The sequence below is a fragment of the Tenebrio molitor genome, chromosome 7, assembly GCF_963966145.1.
Source record: "Tenebrio molitor chromosome 7, icTenMoli1.1, whole genome shotgun sequence".
Classification (NCBI taxonomy): Eukaryota; Metazoa; Arthropoda; class Insecta; order Coleoptera; family Tenebrionidae; genus Tenebrio; species Tenebrio molitor.
The window spans coordinates 21,104,436-21,127,228 of record NC_091052.1 but is presented as its reverse complement, the minus strand read 5'-3'; the positions used below and the strand labels follow the sequence as shown (position 1 = coordinate 21,127,228).

The window sequence follows — 22,793 nt, the reverse complement described above, 5'->3', positions numbered from 1 at the left end:
TATCGTTTAAGTATAACACGTTTTTGTTCACAAGTTCAGTAGGACGTTGATTAGATTGTTAATTTTTATTATTTACCATAAATGATTTCGAGAAGTACCCAGCAAACTTATCTACGATATCTTTAGGATCTTTTAATATAGACCCATCATAATTCATGACGTCTGGAATTGAGGTGGATTTTTTTATCGAGTTCACAAAACTCCAAAAGTATTTAGGATTAGCTTTGACACTGGCGCTCATCCTAGTCACGTAATTATTGTATGCGTGTCTTTCTTTCACTTTAACCTCGGCTCTGAGTTGTTTAAAAATATTGTAGGCATGAATTCGTTCTGAACGCTTATATCTTTGCCATGCCTTATACTTATATCAATGCGAAATCAAACGACTTAATTTTGCTGGTCGTGAAATGTCTACGAAATTGTTGTGTTCAAAATAGCGGAAGATCAGTTCGTGAAGCAAAATATGGGGAACTTCTCAGGGGGCTAGGAGTTAAAATAAAACAATTCCTTGGGTTGAAGGACGCCTGTATTTAATTTTTCAAATAAATAAAATCAAATACGTTCTTGTTTTCACCTGCAGTAACTGGTTAATTTCTAATTAAATTTCTGACTTACACAAAATTATGGACAGTGCTGCTCGAGTTTAAGACATAATACGTAGGTAATATAAACATAAAACAAAAATTTACAACGAGATCGTGAAGGTTAAATTAAATCCTGAGACTTCCTGCAGACGTTTGTCTGAATGACCGACTATCGTGCGCCAGTCCGAATTCAATTTGTCTTATTAAAATATATTTTGGAATATTAACTTTACTTATTGAATAATCATCAGAAGAGCCTGTGGCGGTAGAAAACTGAAAATTGAAAAAAGAAATATTTCATTGAAAAGAAAACTAGCTTTACAGTACACACCCTTGTCTTACTGCTCTGCACCATATCATTGAGTACAAGATGAACTTCTTGCTTAATATTGCAACGCAAGTCTGCTGTAACTCTTCTGGAACGCTGCCTCGTCAACTTTCTTGATGATGTTTTAGTTGGACCACCTTCACACTTTGACACTGTGTTTTTGCTAACTCGTTAGCATCTCGCAGTGACCTTTAAGAAAAATACTTTTGACCCTTGACTAATCTGACCTAATCAATGATGATGTCAATAAAATTATGATATAATACTATTTTATGTTATAAGGTATGAAAAGCAGCCTCCAGTGGACTTTCAGGCGTAAGTTTTTCATTTATGAAAAATGAATAAGAACTTGCATCATCCTCTGGGCTGCTGGGTTGCCAGCTACAGTCAAATAGCTTCGGGTTACCTACAAAACAGTTTTAAAGCAATATAATTAAATTAAAAATATTATCTTCATACCTTTGCATCAGTCTAGATATTGTTCGTGATATCACTCAAGGGATTCATGTTTATAAATAGAAATGTCACTTAAAAAAGGCACTCGAAGGTAAACAATAGGGAACTTATAGAACAGAAACAAACTAAAACAACAAACTAACTAATCTTAAAAACTTAGAAAGTTTAAACACCACAAAAAAAAAATAGTTAAGCAAGAAATAACGAACAAAACACACATTACTCGGAGGTTAACAATACAGAACTTAGTCAATACAAACCAACAAACTAACTTATCCCAGATAATTAAGAAGTTTTAAACACAACAAAATACCTCACTTGAAGACGAAAGAGCAAATAAACCACACACGGTGTTGACGATTCAAAATGACAGCGCCAACGAGACACCGCTGAAATTTGACAATTTGCTGTGACAGCATAAATATCATATCTTCAATGTGAGAACAATGAATTTGTATTCGATGAAATCCTGAACTGTATAATTAATTTATAGGTGGGAAGATCTGTTATATATTATCATTACAAAAAAAAGGGTCTGGAGAATACTAGAACAACAAATAAAGGAAAATCAGAAAAGTGGAACCATTTTTAAAAGAGATCTGAACGAAATTATTCGTGGGCTAAACATTAGAAGATGATTCGGAATCTAATGATAAAGATGAAATAATGGAGGAGGTTAAAGTGTAGATGTCTTTTAAAAAAAGTGATTCCATTTTGGAGAACTTATCCATTTTCTGCTTGTTAAACTAAAGCAAACGTTCTTGAAACTCATTCAACGACTAAAGCCTCCACCAGATGTTTACATTTTGATTTGTCTTTTTTTTTCAATTCCTATATAACATAACATAAGTATGGCCTTCAAAATTTTCAGAATTCCTAACCAAACTTTTATTCAGATATACAGGATGAAATCTGTCAGATTGTCATGGCCAAGCATCGTTTTTTTTAAGTTGGAATATACAGGGTGATTTACGAGGAATAATGAGCCCGACGGAATAGAAAATGCAACCCACAATACATTGCAACAAAAAGCCGGACATCGAAGCGGTAAATGTCCGGGTTTTTCTCCTGATGAATTGCGGGTTGCATTTTCTATTCCATCGGGCTCATTATTCCTCGTAAATCACCCTGTATACATTATAAAAATAGGTATGAATAATGACATTTTATATAATAAATTGTCATTTTGAAAAACTAAGTGCAGTCGAAACTTTAAAAAATACCACAAACAAAGAAAAAATGTTGTAAGTATTATATAGTTCACGACATAAAGTTAACATTTCTTATCATAATCTACCCAATAATATCACTTTAAATGGGGCATGGAAGATAGGACTGAGAGATCATACTGGTAATATCATGAATGCCGCAGAATATGCAAGTAGTAAAATTTTACCAAGATTCGAAAATTCAAGGACAAATGTCAATATTTCAGTCACCTTACAAAATAGTTCTCTGGAAAAACTAGAAAAATTGTCTTCTTTTACCTATTTGCCAAGTACCAATTTTCAAATTGAGACGGCGGCAACGGCTTTTTTATGTGGCTACTTAATTATGAAAATAACGGAGGCAATCCATGGATGTGATTATTGCTTGTCACATTTACAAGATTCAAATTCGAAAAAGAAAATCCCTTTACTGGAATTAATTTATTACTAAGATATTGTGGGTCTAGTATAGTTTGGGAATGAGAAATTGGAAATGTAGCTTCTTCACTTGCAATGGGTTTTGGGTAGGTTATAAACATTATAGATTATAATGAAGATTTACGACTATGAGCAGTTCATTCCAGGAGGGACAAACAATCTGCATTTTGCCGATATTCGGCACCCCTTTTTAGTAACTACTAGGTAAATAAACTTACCGTTACCACTATCGTAAATCTTCATAATTATAATCTTTACAATCTACCCTAAACCCATTGCAAGTGAAGAAGCTAAAATTCCAATTTCTCGTTCGCAAACTATACAATTTACAATAATTTCAACAATAGTAGAAATTCTACCAAGCATTCCAAAGGAAAATATGAATTTTGTTTTGAAGAATATCTTGGCCTCATATCTTTCTGGAAATCCACTAATTCATTGTCCTGTTCATGGTAAAATGTGAGTGAGACATACGGTGAGACACTTATTTAAAAATTAGAACTTCCTGTCATTGAAAATTTTTGTAACTTGCACTCACAGACAAATAGAAAAAAAAAGAAAAACAAATTATTGAGATTAAATTTACCGTTCATAAAAATGTTTGTGATTTGAGACTTTGAAAAAGTGTCAGATGTAAAGTTGACTCAAGTTGCAAAAAACCAATTTGGATTTGCAACAGCAATTTTATGGCATTAGTCGTTTGAAATTACTTTAAAACTGTACTTATATGGAAAATATTAAATCCAAACTATGATTTTCTGGTTGTTTTGTGCCTTTATTTGGTTCACAAATATTGAAAAAATGCTGTTGCAAATGACAAGTGGTTTTTTGCAACTTGAGTCAACTTTATGTGTGCGTTAAAACTATGTTGAAAACACGTCTATAAAACAATAATAATAATTTTTTTTTTTTTTTTTTTTTTTTTTTTTTTTTTTTTTTTTATAATAAACATAAGAGACGAGTCTCTTATGAATCTAGGAGGCCGTGTGGATCACAGTAATGTGATGAACCGAGTGGGCAATTCAAAAATCCCACCAAGCGGCCACCTTTTTTTTTCTACCAACATACGCAATGAAAATAAAACCCGCGAAATTAAACACTACCAGGGTTTGTGAACCACACAGAAGAGTGCAAATAAAACCAACAAAATAATTATAACCAGCTATTTATTCAATGTTATGAATTATGATTTTTGTTAACGCTGGGATTAATGAATAATAAACATCTCGGGAGAGGGCACCCAAGTCTCCCCAAATGTGAGAAGACTACTCATTTAGAACTCTAGGAAAATGGTGAGCTCTGGCCATTCCGCTAGACCCCCGAATGAGGCTCCGCTAAAAACCTCTCCTGAAAATACGAACAAATCCGAAGCAACCACGTGAACGAGACAGTTATTGTAAGTTGAGCAAACCTGATTTCATAAACAACACAATTCAAAATTCAGAAAAACAGAAGGGTCATGTACATTACAAACAAAACAGTTACTTCGGACCGTTCGAGCGGGAGCGAGCATACTTTGTCTCTTTTCCAAGTTAATTTACAATATGCGGAAAATACGCTACAGAAGGAGTGAGTGGCTTTGGGTGGTCCGGCGGTCTGTGGCACCTATCCTTACGACTTTTAACATTTTCCGCCTACCCGTGATTTAGTGCTAAGGGAAAAATCCTAACTGCTTTACGTTAAGTCAACAAATTGAGGTACTCTAAGTTCATCGGTTGAAGTGAATATGACTATTTCAAAGCAAAAAAAAACAAAACGCGCTTGTCAAGCTCCACAGACTTGGGGAAAATAGACCTGATCTGTAGAGGGATATGGAGGGAGCACTCTTCAAAAAAGTGGCTACGACCGCGCTTTTGTGTAGACCTAATAAAAGGTCTCCAGATGAGCCGAGCAAAACCGAAGTTAACGCAGATATTTCACCTTTCCAGTGGCGTCCTTTTCACTTTTTTCTGGGAACAATTTTTGTAGGAATTGTAGGAAGACGACCGTAAATATTTAGTTCAAAATAAAAACAGATCTGAGTTATACAACTGAAAAAATACAAAGACAATTCACCAACCGGTTCACGTGTAAAAAACTAAATCTCAGTAAAATGACGGAACACCGACGCCTATGAAGCATCTGATGCCCAACGACCATCGTCACGAAATTTCACGAAGGTCGTCTTCAACGCTTGGAGGTTAGAGGAAACAAAACCCCTCAAACAGAGAGAGACCCTCGCGGTAAGGTCAAGAATTTACATTTACAGCAAACTGGAAAAAGCAAACAAAAAAAGAAACGCGACAAATATTTGTTGACAGAGCTATCTAAGAACACTTTCAATTTGGGATAGAAAAGTGGTAACAACCAATAACACATACATAAAAATAAAAAAAAACACAATACACAGTACTTCTGCACTACTCTGCAGTCAAGACCAAAAGTGTCCCAAAAAAAAAACATGTCCGTTCATCCCCTGTTGACATAGACAACACAGTAAACTTATAGAACGCAAACTCCCATAGTTTTTTGTGCCCCGACGCCATCTACTGGCTTGTGGTAGGTGCAAAATAAGACACAGCCAGCTGGATATCCTGGCTTTTTTATTTATTTTAATTTAAAGTAATTTATTTATTAAACTAAAAGACAACATTTATTTCGAAGTTATTATTTTCAATCTTTTTCGATACATTTCGATTGCATTTTTATAAATTTTGGTTTGGTCTTTCTTTTCCTCAATTGCGGCAAACAGAAATTTATCGCATCCTTGCCTTGCATTGCTTTGCTCTTTATTTTGACATCGAATTTTGCATGAAGTTTTATACGTTTTCGGTACATTGCAACCCGAATTTTGGATCGACATTCTGCCTTTTTATAATTTTGAATATGCTCAGCTTTTCTTATTTTCTTTTTGAGACTTTCACATCATAAGAATTTATATCTTCATCGTCATTACTATATAAAACAGGAGTTACACAATTATAGTGTCTTCAGTAGAAAGGTCGTAGATCAGTAGATCGGATGAAAATTCTATAAAAAGTACTTTTCAGTTAAAATATAATTATCAATATTTTTTTGCTATTACTGGAAGTAAATCTGGACTGGAAAAGGAGGGAAGTTGTATCTTGTATCGAGGGTACAGCCACATTCGTTCGTGTCGAAGTCTTTGCTGGAAAAATGAAGTCCATACACAGTGTAGCTGTTATACCAACACTTTCATAGGCTCCAAAGTATATAACTGCTTTTTAATACATTCCATAAAACGCCCAGGATATTTAATTGGATTTGGAAATTTATGGCGAGTTCCACATGGTTTATAACACAGACAATTAAACTATAGTAAGACACTTCAATCCCATATAATAATGTTGGAATAGCTTCGACGGTGCTGCTCCGCACGCAGTTGGCCAAAACACTCCGTCGTATTTATTCGTAAAATTTCGACTATTACCGTTGTATTTAAAACAGTCAAAAAATATTTGTCAAATGTGACACTTTTCTGAAAAAAATAAAAATGTACTTTTTAAAGATATAGGTAAGACTTTCTGTGAATAAAAAGGTAGGAATTAGTGTCATTTATTAAATGAAAGTAATTACAATAGCCAACGTTTTCAGTATTGAGAAATTGTCAATAAGAAAACAATAAAGAAAGGACAAAAATAGCATTTTCTACTTTTTGGGCAATTTGTGAATCTGCTACGTAAGTTATAAAGGTAAAAACTTAAGTGATGAAACTTCTTAATAAAGTTATACTTTCAGTTTCAATTCAAGACAAAAAGAAACCAAACAATAGTGTGTGCCCCCGGTACCTATTCTTTTAAGGAGCATGACAAGTTAAAATTGAAACTAAAATACACAGTGGGCCGAAAAAAACGGTACAAATTTTGTTCGTTCATATCTTCCTGAGTTATTAAGTTTTTTAAATGATTAATATACCAGTGAAAAACCCAATATTTATAGAAAAGATGAAGGCCTCTTGCTGTGCAGAGATAGTCCTAACTCAAAAGTTGTGCGTCATAACATGAAGACATGCAAAAATTCTGGTTTTGAAGATTACCTATCTCAATTACGAGTTTCCAGATATGGTTCAATCAATATGCCCTCCATTTTTATTAGCTATCATTTGTAATCGTCTTTGTCCGTCCCCAATTGCAGAAGCTACATATTTGTCTCTGAGGTAGCTGATTCCAGCATTCCGTTAATTGTTCAGGAGCCTTCAGCTCAAGGTATATGATTGTTTGTGCCACTCGGTGCGATGTTGATGTTGCTCCATCAATCACTAGTGAAGACGATTGCAAATGGTAGCTAATAAAAATGGGGAGCATATTGAACCATATCTGTAAAACTTATAATTGAGAGAATTTTTGCATGTCTTCATGTTGTGACGCACAATTTTTGAGTTCTTGACAACAACAACCTTTTCTATAAATATTGAGCTTTTCACTGGTATATTACTCATTAAAAACAGATAATAACTCAGGAAAATATGAGCGTACAAAATTGGTACCGTTTTTATCGACCCACTATGTATATATGTATAACAGAAGAGTTGTGTGTTGTGTTGCCAAAATTTACGATCTAAGTGTATTTTTGAATAAAAGAAGTATTGGAAAGAAATTACGTATCGCCTTAGAACGAAAAATTAATTTTCATGGTTTATTTGTAAAAGCCATTTTCTGGAAATTAAAACAAAATTGTTGGATGCATCAATCAATTTGATCATTTATAAAAAAAAACTGCAGGACGTAAGAAGAGAATTTAAAAAAAAATCGTCAAAGACATGTTACTTACGAAGAAAATGGGGATTTTCAGAATATTTAATTTTAGTTTTGGTTCTAGTTTTTAATTTAATTCATTTATTGTTAATTTTTCTTATAATTAATAAAACGTTGTGCATTTTAAAGACATTTTACATTTGAAATTAATATTAAATGAGGACAAAATTATTAATTTAAACAACTCCATCAAGCATGCTTTATAAAATTAGTTCGGCCAACTGCTCGCGCCGCGCTGGAATCGTGTTTCCAAAAATTGGGTAGCAATGCGACGTCTTACTATAGTTTAATTGTCTGTGGTTTATAATACCTTTGCACGGTGCAAAGTCTCACAATAGTAAATTTATTACTTATGACTTGATATGTCAAAATATAATTTTTTAAATTTTGGCACAAGTTTCCGCGATTTTTATTTTTATAAAACGGCAGCGTCCCCTGACGGCTTGTGGTGGGTGCGTTTTCAAAAAAACGAGGAAAATGCATAGGAGTTTGCGTTCTATAGGTTTACTGTGTTGTCTATGCCTGTTGACTTTCACCCCCGCCCCCTAGTGGTCGCTGATGGTACTATGCGGGCCAAAAAATTTTGGCCGTCATTATCTGTCAATTAAAAAAAAAATTGTAATCCGTACTTTATTGTCATCATGATTACCATCTTGATTATGAACGTTATTTTTTGGGTGGTAAATTTCAAATCTCAAAATTATTTTGTCATTTCTACTACACAGAACGTTTACCTCAGGTTATCTATGTACGATTGCTCTAATTTTGTTCATTCATGTCGGATTTTTGGAATATCTGAGCTGCAAACAGTTTAAATTGATTGTCAAAATGACAAGAATCGAAAGTGGGGTTACGATTCCTAAAGGTTTATTTACACTTTACTTGAATGTCAAGAAAGTGACGGCCAAATTTTTTTGGCCGCCATAGTACCGACATCGGTACTACCATCTTTTATTGGTGGTTAGTTTGAATTCAAAAGCGGGTATCTCACCACCTAACCTGTAAATTGATTGTTAACTTCTTCCATATTACCTCTGATATTACTGTCAAATAGCGATGATGAATAAATGACCGGTCATTTATTTTTGGTCAAAGTTGGCCGGTCATTAATGGGTCAATTACCAGTCGTTATTGGTCAAAAAGTAGGAACCCTAGTTAAACATCACAAAATTATTCTTTCAACGTCAAGGATTATTTTAATACCAAATAATGGTTCTTAATTCAATTGTTTGTAAGATTTATTGATCAATAAATTATTGTTCTAAAATTGTGCAGGTGAGGTTAAATTGGAATTGTTTGAAGTTTCACTTTGCTTTTTCTTTATCGTATCCGCTTGAATATGAATTTAAAACGGCTTTATACTCCATTCTTTATCTTGGTACTATTCCGGACACGGAATCTTGGCCAACATTTTTTAGACATTTCTAAAAAAATGATGTAAACCAGTCATTAGTGTCATTAATAAATGACAATTATTAAAAATCACTTTGAAGTTTTTCTTGTGACATCAAAAACGCAGGGAAATGGCATTATCGAGTCAAAAGTTGGGTTATATTCAATAAAGGCCAGTTCACACATATTTGTCAGTTAAATGTCAGTCGTGGTCAAGATTCCGTGTCCGGAATAGTACTTGGTGAGTGGTCTTTGGTTAATTTTCCGCCGTCAAGTTGAATTTAGGGATTTTTGAAAGTTCCAATGGAAAAGTGCGTTCGTAGTAGTTGAAAAATATTCAAATACCTATTACAATAATGTAAAGGGAGTTTTTTAAAATTTGGCGTCGAAGTTGGCGTTGGAGACTCTATTGAGAACGCACCACTCGTGTAAAAGCGTATATAGTGAATTTTTTTTAATAAACATTTGTCAATGTCAAAATTAAGGGTCGCGTTTACCTGAGTTTGAAACGGTCGAAAAAGTGGATTTTCGATCACGTTTTTTGAGAAAACAGTACGAGATGAACGTTTTCTCTCTTTACTACATAAATTATGAACATTTCTATTAGTGAACTATGAAGAGAAAAATATAATTTTGTTTTGACGAATTTGTTGAAAAACCACAAATAAAATGCTCTGCTTGGAAGCTGTGTAGGCAAAATGAAAAGAGATATCGAAAATATCTCACGTCATTCACTAGATATTGTTATGAATATGACGCAGACGAAAAGTGGTGTTTCCTACTTGAATATTAGTTGAAAAAAAACGAAAAAAATGAAGTCATTTCTTAACGTTAAAATTTCACGTTGTAGACAACCAACCCTACATGCTACCTGAGCTAACAGCTTACGGAAAGGGGACTTATACAAGGGTACAAATTACATCGGCATATCACCCATTTTAATATTATGCAAATCTCTATCCTTTTTTTACGTGCAATAATAATTTCCAGTAATAATACACCATGAAATAAGCACAATTTTTTCCTTTATTTTATGTCAAAATTCACGATTTAAAATATTTTAGTTTTTACTGTCCGGTAGATGTTCGATTACATTATCCATTTGAGTCCGGTAGGTTAGTTATAACAGTATCAGAGACTGTTTTATTTATACAAATCAAATCTGACATTGAAAAGTGCAAAAGTCGAAAAATATTCACTTGAGTGCTTCGAAATGATCGAGTTGTAATACGAAAGTTGATTAGCAACCACGAATGTCATTTTTTAAAATGGTTGCAAGTTGCTCGTCAGAAGTTGACGACTCATGTTGACATTTGATATAAAAATAAAAAATGTGACACTAGTATTCGCCGTTGTCTTAAAAATTAAAAAAAAAAAAACATTTGAAGGACAATAAAAAATTATCGAAAAATTATCGCTGTAATTAAAAAAATAAAGCCTTACGATTGGTCGAAAATGATGATGAATGAAATAATCACATATTATATCCCAAGTGCAAATTTTTTTATCGGAAATTTTTTTGCTAATGAACGAAAACATCCATAAATGAGGTCAGACGACCAATTATTAGCAAATAAGAGCACGAGACGAAGTCGAGGGCTTTTATTTGATAATAATTGGTCTTCTGACCGAATAATTTATGGATGTTTGAGTTCATTAGCAAAAAAATTGCCGATATTAAAATTTTGCACGAGGGGTATACGGCTGATTATTTCCTGAATAGAATGAAAACAAACGCATTATTTCCAATCCTTTTTATTCAAAATAATTAAATAAAAAAAAAATCAGGTACCGGCATTTTTTATCAGATTATTGCACATGTGCATTTTAGAGAAATTTTATCGGGTTATTTTTTGTTTTCTCGTTTTGATTGGTCAATATTTGTCACGCAATTGGTTGCTAAACACATGAAGGAAATACTCATTGTAAAAAACAATAGCAACGGCCATTACCACAGGAAAAAAGATGATGCGATTTTCACAAAATACATAATATGATTTTTTATTTTTGCAATAAAATTATGATACAGACAGATACAGACTTCAAGTATGAAATAATAGTATACTATTACTATTACATGGGCAAGTACAGAATAAGTAAAGAATAAAAATCGTTACTTGCGAGTACATAATATAATCCTATACTTTATCTATAGCAAATTTTTTAACTAATAAACCGATAATATTCAATTATTCACCGAAGGGACACGAGATGAAACCAACCGTTTCATTGTAATTTTACCTTAAAAATACTTTACCATAAGGGTCATTTTTGTGTCATTCATAATTCTTGACAAATCAGGTAGAAACTCCGAACTAATATTCATTCCCTCATCTGCAGGGCGTAAATGCAGATTTAATCGTAATACTTTGGGAAAATACAACTATACAATGCTGCACCCTGTATTTGGTGAATATTATAGTTTTATTAGTCGGACCTTCAAAGTAAGAAAAATGTCCTATACGATCAAATTGTAGGTATATTATGTACCTACAAAAAAATACTAAAACAAATTCTTAGCTCAATATTTTTAATTTTTTTTTCTAACACTAATATCTTATACTGTTTCCATGGTGCATTTGAGCTCACACCTTATGTTTCCCATAAAATACGCTTTTCTCTATAAGACACGTCGTCAATAGCAACGTATCTTATAGAGTCATAAAATACGCTCACACATATTATTCAAGTAACATTTTATTCATCATTTTTACAGTAATTATCACAAAAGTGAAAAGTACAATTATTGAATTGGAACTGCCACATTAGCTTCGTGCTCTTGTTTCTAACATCTTCTTCTTCAACTTCTGCTGTTTCATCCAATGCAAGTGCCCGGCCATCGAAAACTGGCAATCTTTACATTTTCTTCAAATGATTCTTGCCGTAGTGTGAATTAACTTTTAATTAAGTTCTACACACTTACTCCATATCAAGAAAAGCCAAAATGACATCTTCCGTTACCTCCGTGATGCTTTTTTTATTGTTCCGGCCTTGAAACGAAACATACACCTTTTCGTATGCACTTTTAGACTTCATTGGTAACAAGTTGCCCCTTTTTTCTTATTTCTTCTGGAACGTTTTGGCACATTTCAACGATGAAAATTGTTTTTTTCCAAATTTGTTGATATTATTACCATAGTACCCACGGCAACCTCCGCATTTTGTGAATTGTGACGCGCCTCGAATAATGTCTGAATTTATTAAAATTTCTGATAAGATGTTAGTGTTAGAAAAAATCTTGAAGACAACGCGTGTTTTATAGTTTAAAAATCTCGATCTATTAAATCCTCGCTCCCTGCGGTCGCTCTGATTTAAACTACGATCTCGATTTTTAAATCGTCTATAAAACCCTTGTTGTCTTAATAGCTATAAAATTTAAAGTTCCTTTTGTTAAAAAAAAATCGGGAGAATTACAAAGGAAAGTCGGAAAATTAGGGCAAACTTCAAAAATTATCATTTTTGTATGCACTCTCGATCATAACTAACGACATATTTAATTGATTTTTTTTTTGTTCGGTTTCTTCCCGGGATGGAAATAACTCAATTGAAAAAATGTTTTTGGAAAATTTGGAGAAAAATCTGGAAAAACGCATTCCGGCCTAAATTAAAATTACATCCGTTTTTACTTTTCTGTTGTTTCGCGATCTGTCCAACAAATGTAATTATTTTATTTCTATACCAATTTATTTCGCTATCGGATTGTTCACTTGAACATCGATCTTGCAATCGAAATGTAAATAAAACACCTTGAGATTCATTGTTATTTCAAATTTAATGGAAGAAAATAAATCATCATCACAAACTAATTTACTGAAATTTGGATTGGACAAGACAACGTCTGTCGGGTCAGCTAATAAATAATAAAATGGAATGAAACAACAGTTTGCAGTGCAGCCAATTCAGATTTGGCATTGTAGGACTTGTCTTTCCAACACAAAATTTTATCCCCGTATTTAGGTACGAAACTGGACAGGATCGTAATCCTCTACCCCCTACTGAGCGTCTGTGACTAATTCAAGGTACCTGCGTCTCTCGGTTTGTTTGACCCGTTTGACCAAAATATAAATTTGTAAATAGAGGACCCACTGTACATCAAGTTCGAAATTTCTTTCAGGTAAACGCGAGCCTTAAGTAAAAAACCACTCTGTACCACCCCAAAATGTGCACATATGGACCAGCTGTATAACAATTTGACACCAAATCATAGTTAAGGTTTTGTTCATTTCACTTCCCGGACCTGTTTTCCGCGAATTCATTTTGAAAACAAATTTAATGAGAAATCAGCGGAAATATTTTTTGAATTTGAAATAAAATCTCGCTCGTCAGGGCGCAGGCTCAGTTAGATTTAAAAAATGTTGACATTCAGTGTGACTAATCGTATTATCATGAAAATCACTGTTTGGCTCATACCAACATGATAACGTTTTGACAATTGTTTATTAAAAAATTTCAATTATACAGGCTGTTTGATAAAAAACTCCTTAACCCATAACTTTTTTATTTATTATCCGATTTCAATGAACAAAAAAACCGAAGATATGGTTTTTCATGCGCTACGAAGCAGCCATAAAATAATTTTTTTTGGCGTTATTTTCAGTAGCTTACGATAGTCAACTTTTTTTTTTTAAATGGACACATGTAGTTTTTTAGGCTCAGTCTGATAAAGTTTTTTTTTTCTGAATCTAACGATGTATTAAAAGTTATCATTTGGTCCATAGCTGACTGAAAAAAAAAAAACAATTTTTAATTGTGGTTCAGTTTATTACGAAATTTTCAAGTGTGCCGTGGAAAACAATTGGAATACAAATAGCAACAAATGTCAAGTGTGAGTTTGAAAATTTTCAGGTGCAAGCTTGAAGAGTTTTATTATTATTTTCTTGGAAAACATAAATAATAATAATTATTTTTTCTATTAACTTTTTGTTTTTGACTAATTACGATTTTTATTACACTCGAACATAAAATAATAGTCAAATCATAAACCATTAGGCTGTGTACACCTGCACCCTTTCGAACACAGGCAAACAGATAAACTATATCATTTATGCTAGCCCAGTCTAATGGTTTGTGGTACTTAGGTATTGTTGAGGTATTTACCGTTAACACCATGGTCTCTACCATAAAAACAAAAATTGAAATCCCCTACTATAACACCCATGCATAAGTTAAACTTGACTCAAGTTGCAAAAAACCACTTCGCCTTTGCAACAGCACTTTTATGGCATTAGTCATTTGAAATTACTTTAAAACTGTGCTTATATGGAAAATATTAAATCTAAACTATGATTTTCTGGTTGTTTTGTGCCTTTATTTGGTTCACAAATATTGAAAAAATGCTGTTGCAAATGTCCAGTGGTTTTTTGCAACTTGAGTCAACTATATATGTGACCCTCCAGTTTTAGGCCACTGGGTCATATCAATGGTTGGTAGGAAGCAGTGGTCGAATTTTGCAATATCACATGCCATTAGCGAAATCACCATACACGTGAGACTACAGGTACCAACATATGCCGCAGAACAGTAAGTACCTGAACCGTCACATTTATTATTCCATAAATCTGCAGTTCATTCAGCCCAGACCTAAAAATATGATGACGCCCAACACAAATCCAGCTGAAAAAGCAAATGGAATGTTAAAAAGCCGATAACATGTTTCCGAAAAGATAGAGGACAAGCCCATTATCGAAGCAATAACAACATAAATTTTGTTTCCTCTGGAAGCGGGGCAGCGAGGAGGAAAGCGTCAAACGCCTGGTGGACACGCTGGAGAAGCTAAAGAGCATGTAGATTAGAGGCTTGAAAAGCACAAGTTTCTCCGTGTTGGATCTGACTACCGAAAGTCGACTACGGAAGCTCGTGGAGTACCTACACATACAAGGACGAGGACGTGGACATGGAAATATTCATTCACATCCGCTAAAACGAATCGAAAAACCGTACCACCCGAACATAGAAAAGAGTCAAGTGGCACGCGAGAGAGAAACACAGAAGCGGTAATTATAGACTCGGGTGACAGATCTTAGGCGGATCTACTCAAAGCAGTAAGGTATCTGGCGGAGTGTTCGGCACTAAACGACTTGACCATCAGGAACGTTGGCAGTGAGCCCACCTTCGTTCGCGGTGGAAGCAGCTCGATAATATCTGTGACTTTCGAGACGGCCGATGTTGTGAGGAGGATCGTGCGGTAGGAAGTGTCACCAGAGGAAACGATAAGCGATCACAGGCAGTTATCGGTCGGTAAATTCGCTCGCTAACTTGTGCCCCACCAAAATCGTTTCACCCTCGCGGAGAGCGCCGACGCAAATCGCATCAGCAGATTTTCCTTCTTTTCAGCGTCAAGAGTCGTCCGAACCACCCCGTCTTACCCTTTTCGAACCAGAGTCCGGGCGTTTTGTGTGTGAAAGCGTCCCGGAATCGAAGGTCCATCGACCGATCAATCGAACCGCCGGAAGCAGATACTGCGATCCGCTGCGAGATCGGGCCCGACAACGTTCAGGTGACGGATCAATTACGGTGAAACGCGACGCAAGTAAGTACGATCTCGAAACACCAAAATGGCGGCTCTCGCAACCAGAATCCTCTCAAAGAATCTTTAGGATTCGCAGGATCCCTCAGATCACATTCCGACCTTCTCCAGATCGTCTCAGGATCTTCCCCAGATGCAGTCGACGTCTTCACCACCAACCCCGCACCACCTCGTGAAGTCGTGGAGACACCACCGGGCACCGCGCCGGCGAGGGAAGAGGAGCCCCGACTCCGGAAGAGCTCTGCCAGGCTGCCAGAACACCCGCCAAAATCTTGTACGGTCCACCTCAGACCATTTTCTCGGCCCCACTGACCCGACCAGCGAGAGCGAGCGATACGCCACTGTACCGCACTCTGCGAGGTGCCGAAATCTGGCAAGCCGCCCCTGTACCAGGACAAATTAATGTTGTTTTTTTCCCCGCGCTTCTGAGCCTCACTCTCCTGTCCCGCTCTCGGATCCGGACAACTGGAGTTTGTTTGTGGCCGGCCCCTTTGGGTCGTAATAGTACCTGAGCTACGAGTTACGGGAGTTCATAAGGGCGAACCGAACAACCGAGAAGGTGAAGTGTTGGAAGCTGGGCGCCCAAGCGCCCATGACGAAGAAAAGTTTGCAGTCGTCGTCGTGGAATCAACAAGCAGCCAGACGACGCGAAAGAGCTGGTCCGGATGGTTACAGAAGTGTGCGATAGGTGCCTCCCGAGGAGAGCAGGTGGCCGGCTGGGCAGGCAAGCCTACTAGTGGACCAACCTGCGTCGCGGCAACAAGACGGGCGACGAGGGGCAAAAGGAGGTAGGACCAGGAAGCAAACCAAGAGCTTTTGGTATACAAGAACGAGAAGAGAAAACTCGGGTTGGTCATCGCGCGTGCCAAGGAAAAGAACTGGCAGCAAATCTGCGAGGAGGTGGACAAGTGTGTTAGGGGGCTCCGGCTACAAGATCTTAACCGATAAGTTGAGAAAGGCGCGACCGCAAATGGACGCTGAATTCAGGAAAGCGGTGGTGAAGAAACTCTTCCCGACGCACGAAAGGAACGCTGGAGCCGCGCCACGACGCCTCCGAGATAACACCCGAAGAGATGAAACGGGCATGGTAATGCTATTGGGGCTACCCCTAGCCTGTCTGCCCAGAGGACGTTAGGCCGCTCCGCTCCCTCTCCTGTTCTCCACCGGAACCACCGTCAGGGAACCCATCCCAACAAACCACACTCCAAAAATTAGCGGGGTTCATACTCTCATTCTCTCCTACTCTCCCTCTCACTCATTCCACATGCTGACGATACAAAACTAACTACTTACGTTTGTTAGTGTGTTACCTGTTATGACTCCCTCTTACCCGCTGGTTTCCATTTCTTCTTCCATTTTGACCTCCTCCGCGAACCGGTTGAAGTTCTTCACCTCCTCCTCCTTGGTTTGTTCGGTCACCTGAAAAGGAAACGTCCCTCCTGTGGCCGCCTGCCTTCTCCTCCATCTCTCTCTTGCCTCGTGCCTCCCTGGGTCGTCGCATTCTCCAATGATGTGTTGGGCCGTGTCCTGCGCACCTGTTGAACAAATACACTCACCTGTTGTCTCCGTCAGGTTGAACCTCCGGAGGTACCCCCTAAACGGGCCGTGACCCGTCAGGAGGCACACCGCCTTATGGTTCCACCCTCGAAGCTTCCTGTCGACCTCCCTGATGATGCTGTGTGTCATCCTTCCTTTTTCTCCTTGGTCCCACTCGGTCTGCCACCTCTCCTTGGCTGCCCTCGTTGCTTCCTTCTTGAGCATTCTCCCGGTGGTGGGTGCCTGCTCTTCCGGAAACTCCTCGGGTTCTTCTCTAGCCCTCTTCGCCATCCTGTCTGCTTCGGCGATTCCGCTGTTTTGGTCGGAAGACCACCACAGTTTCACTGCCGATCCCTCCCTTTCGATCCGCATCAGTTCCTTGTGGATTCTGTGCGCTGTCTCTCCTCTCCTCTTCGTCAACATATCCAGCGCCACTCTGGAGTTCGTTGCGAAGTTCACGGTCGTTCCTCTCTGGCCTGAAACAGATTTAATAGCGATCCCCAGCGCATATAGCTCAGCCATATGTATTGGGTAGTCATCCTGCAGTCGCAGCCCCTTCCTCTCGACGATCTCTCCTTGTTCGGTCCTGATGACTCCGATGGCGGTCCTCTCCTCTTCGCATGATGCATCCGTCCAGAAGCATGTACCTGTTATCCTCTCCTCCTTGAGTTCGTGCCACTTTCTGTCGGGTTCCGCCGGATGCGTCCCCTCCGCAAACACGGCTTTACCCTCGAAACCGCGAGACTTGCTGGCCACCCACGTTGAGTGGGCGGATGCTGCCTCGATGTGTAGCGGAACGCAACCCGCCAGCACCTCGAGGGCCACGTTCGACGACGTCGTGTAAGCCTTGGTGATCCCCAGGAGAAACGACCTCTGTGCCGCCCGTAGACGTTTCTGGATTCGAGTGTCCTCGGACCTCTTGCCCCAGACGCCCGCGCCGTACAACAGTGCCGGTCTTATGGCTCCGTCGTAAATCTCCCTCAGGGTCCTCGGGTCCGTACCCCAGATCCTGACCGCCACTCCCCTGACCTTGTGCGCTGCCGCCATCACCTTCCCTGCTACGTACCTGGCGTGTTCCACCCAGAGGAGACCTCTGTCGATGACCACCCCCAAGTACTTCACAGCCTCCTCGATCCGGATGTTTCCGTTTCCCATTCGGAGCCTTGGGTTCTTCCTGACGAGCGTCTTCCTGTTCTGTCCGAATCTGACCAAGATGAAACGGGCAGCGGCCAAGATAAAAAGAAAGAAAGGGCTGGTCCTGACGTCATACCGCCGGGAACGCCACGTTCCCAGAAAGGTAGAAGACAAGGCTGATGCTTATTGCAAAACCGAACAAGACCCCGACCAATCCGGATGCACATCCGCCCATTTGCATGCGGGATGGTTTCGGCAAGCTGGAGAGAATCCTGGTCGACAGGATAACAAAGGAGCTACAGGGCGAGGCGTAGCTCTCCGCGAGGCAACATGGCTTTACGAAGGGTAGGTCTACAGTCACGGCTGCCGGATGCGTTTTCGATATCGCGGAGGCACAAGGAAGGAAACCGCTCAAAACGAGAAATCTCGTCGCGGACCACTGGACGTCAGGAACGCATTCAATTCGACGGCGTGGTACGGGAGATGGAGCGCAGGAAACTGGTATTGCTTTTGCCTTCCTCGTTGTCCTTCTTCTCGTGCCTATAGTTCCTCCCCCATCTTTGTTTCCTCCGCAAACTTGTTGAAGTTCCTTACTTTCTCGTCTTTGGTCAAGCCGATCACTCGGAAGGAGAAGCCCCCTTATGGCCTCCTGCCGTCTTCTCAGTTCCTTCCTGGCTTCCTTCCTCTAGTGGTCTTCGTAGTCTTCTATGACCTGCTGGGCGTGCACCTGTGGAGTAGATACACTCACCTGTGGTTTCGGATAAGTTGAACCGCCGGAGGTACCCCCTGAATGGGTCATGACCCGTTGGGAGACACACCGCCCTGTGGTTCCACCCCCGTAACCTTGTGTCTACTGTCCCGATGATGCTGTGGATGATCCTTCCCGTCTCGCCCTGGTCCCACTCCAGTTGTTACCTCGCCATGGACCCCTTGTCGCTTCGTCCTTGAGCATCCTCCTAGACATGGGGGTCCGCTCTTCCGAAATCTCCTCTGGCTTCCCCATTTTTGGTCGGAATACCACCACACTTCACAGCCGAGCCTTCTCTGTCGATCTTCGTCAACTCCTTGTGGATGGCGTGCGCGGTTCCTCCTCTTCTCTTCGTCAACATGTCCAGTGCGACTTTGGAGTCCGTTGCGAATAATAATGTCAATCCCTCGTCGGGCTGCAACAGATTTAGTAGCGATCCCCAGCGCGTACAGCTCAGTCATATCCGTCGGGTAGCCATCCTGCAGTCGCAGATCTCCCTTCTTTCGAGGATTTCACCTGCCTCGGTCCTGACGATTCCAACGGCGGTCCTCTTCTCTTTTCACGACGCGTCAGTCCAGAACCATGTCCCTGGTGTCTCCTCTTCGGTGAGTTCTTCCCACTTCCTTTCACGTTCCGCCGGGATGCGGTCAGGGAGAATCGACTCCAATCGCGCGGCGGATTAGCTCCTTTCCCGGATCACAAGGACGCCGTCCCCACTCAACAGGAAGAACGCCTCCATAACCCCCGCACATCTCCGGCCCTTCTTCACGATCGGAGGAAAGCGGTAATTTCGTCTCCTCTTCTTTTTTTTAGAACTGGTTGGTCGTCCAAGAGATAACGTGATCTTGCGAGGAAACGGGCCGTTATCGGGGGGACAACTTTTTGTATCCTCCTTTCAAGCTACGCCTCTTACGATTTCCCTTTTTGTACTCGTAGGACGAGGACGATGAAGGTTGGAGGCGGTTTTCTTGTTTTAAAGCATATTTCCTAGAGGTTACTTCGTATTGGCGTACGTTTTATAAAATACGATATACAGGGTGTATTTTAAAAATATGCCGAAATTTTACCTACGAGGTTGTGGGACAACGTAGAAGACTAAAAGCAGTTAAAAAAAAATTACCTCAAAGATTAAATGTCAATTTATTTTTTGACATAGGATTTTTTAAATATTTTTTCCGAGTTCTACATGAAGCCAGTAGCTCGGGGTTAAAGTTTGGTCGGACATTTACCTAACACCCTGTATAATTAAAAAATGGACTATATACAAGTACCGAGCGATCGAATAAAAAAAAAATCAGAGTAGGCGAAAATGGTGGTTTGAACCAGTCAAAGCATCAGAATAGCACAATCCAGGAAACTCGATTTTTTTTTTAATTGATCGCACTTTACTTTTTAAAGTTATCATAACGTGAGTGTTCGCGTCAAATACGAGTATGTTCCTAAGAGAATATATTTTTCTTAACATGGCGTGTATATTCGGTCAATTCTTGGAATTTTGGACAATACATAATTATAACGTTGGTAGGCAAGTTGTAGCCGTTGTAGGTGGTGACGTACAATTTTCAAAATCTTCTAAACAATGGCACTTCAAAAATAAATACGAAAAAAAGAGCTACCAGTGGAAAACCGATCTCCTAACCTAAATAATATGTTGAATTACAAATCCAGTGATGGCAATAATTTACAAAATGTTTGTTTCAGGATTCCTAAAAATATTTTTATAAAATAACGAAACCAATCGTAGCCGAAACCAAAGAAAAACACTTGTCCCGGTTTGTGAAACAAACAAAAAATTAACTAATCTTTTTATTTTTATTGAAGTGAAACCTTTTATGGGAGGGTTTGAAATTCTGATCGGCAACCTTTTTGTGTGACGAAGTGGTGGGGGTAAACACTGTCTCGCACAACGATTGAGCCAATATTTCCATCTCACTTAATTTGGAGTCTAATTATGTAAATTAATCTGTTTGGCACGATACAAACATCCCTTAAAATTGTGTATACTTCTGTCTTTGTCACACTCACGGCATTTATCGATAATGTCCTCTCTTTTAATTAAAAATGAACAATGAGTTACGCATTTCGATATTGTTTAGTGTTATCGTTAAAATATACAATTTTGTTGTAAATATGCTTAAGTCAGGCGCAGAAAGAACAAGAGCGTGGCGTGAGCGAAAACGTACGAGTGAAGTGACAGTTCACAATGTGAAAAAAACGGTGTAAATAATAAAGACAATGAACCAGCAATTAGCACCTCGGCCTCGGCTCAGCCACCTCCTCTTGGATCTATCAGTGATAATTTACAATATTCTGATTTTTCTGTAATACAAAAGTTTCACTTCTATCGTGCGTCTTTACGACACACTCTCTTTTTTTACTTTTATTTTTGATTGATACAGTCTGTTTTTTAATCAAAGAACCACAACACCGCAATTTACACCTAAAATAGAGCTGACAACATTGTACACTTTTGACCTAGGGTGAAAAATCTCATCATATAGAAATTGAGGTTATTAGAGATATTAGAAGCGCAGCATGTTAATAAAGTTAACAATAACTAATAACAACTAACTTAAAAGTTTAATAAATGTCTTACTTTCCGAGGCATTTTTAATAACACGTTCAAATTTTAGATGCGAGTTTGCGTACTTTAAAAATGACAGGCGTTGGCTGGTATAGCCAACAGATATCATTAAATTTCCTAAATTTAGTAAAATTTTATATTTGCAAACCTAAATCAACAGGTCGTGGTTCTTTCATTAAAAAACAAACTATACAGGGTGGTCCCGATATAACCTGCCAGAAGAAATCCAGTAATAGGTGACGATGAGTAGAACTCATACACAAAAATTTTTTCTAATAAAAGTCTTTTCGTTTTCGAGATAAAAATAATTCAAAATTTGGTCAAAATTTGCTGTACGCTAATGAGTTAATCGGTTTTAAAAAGGTAATTCTGGTTACTTGGCTGCAATTTATTTAGCAACGGTACCTGTAACACGTATGACATTTGTCAAGTTTAATTTTAAATTTGCGAATCCTTCAAAAAGTTATGAAATTCCCAAAACAAGAATACGCCGATTTGCATTTACTCTATGGGCAAACACGTGGTAATTCAAGACCGGCAAGGCGACTATACGGCGAGCGTTTTCCTGAAGGAGTCCTTCCGTCCCGTTGTACTTTTGTGGAGCTCCATCTGCATTTATGTGAGGTTGGTTCTGACTGATTCCAATACGATGGCGTCCCCGATCCTCCATTTAACCCCTCTGGATTTTAATTTTTGGGGCCACACGAAAGATTTGGTATACGAAGTTGAAATAAATACAAAAGGCCAACACCAGAAACGCGTAACAGACGCCGCGAACCAGATTCGTAAAAACCCAGGAATGCTGAATTATGTTTATGAAAATTGGTACCGGCGTACTCAAATGTGCTTAAATGCCAACGGTAGGCGCACAGAACATTTATTATAAAATAATTTTTCTAGTCTAGTTTACTTTTCATTAGTTAGTAAATATTCTCAGTTAGAGTTGAAAGTACGAATATAAACTGTATATAAGCTGTATATAAACAGTTGTAGTAGACTACCAAATTTATTTTATCATAATAATATAGATCTTATTGGGACAAAAATGACAATCACATAAGTCAAAATTTACAAATTTACATTGTTTAATTACGGCTTTATCACA

General features: G+C 38.3%; 2 long non-coding RNA genes across 2 annotated transcripts; one reads left to right on the top strand and one right to left on the bottom strand.

Annotated features, from left to right (window-relative positions):
- Nucleotides 1–6,308: 6,308 nt before the first annotated feature.
- On the top strand, nt 6,309–7,896 carry LOC138135409 (uncharacterized). Its single transcript, XR_011160971.1, has 3 exons — nt 6,309–6,552; nt 6,609–6,693; nt 6,753–7,896. It is a non-coding gene; the product is annotated as an uncharacterized lncRNA (long non-coding RNA).
- A 3,943-nt stretch (nt 7,897–11,839) lies between these two features.
- Nucleotides 11,840–14,599, bottom strand: LOC138135412 (uncharacterized). Its single transcript, XR_011160972.1, has 2 exons — nt 12,084–14,599; nt 11,840–12,025 (listed from the first exon to the last, which is right to left on the bottom strand). It is a non-coding gene; the product is annotated as an uncharacterized lncRNA (long non-coding RNA).
- Nucleotides 14,600–22,793: the final 8,194 nt, after the last annotated feature.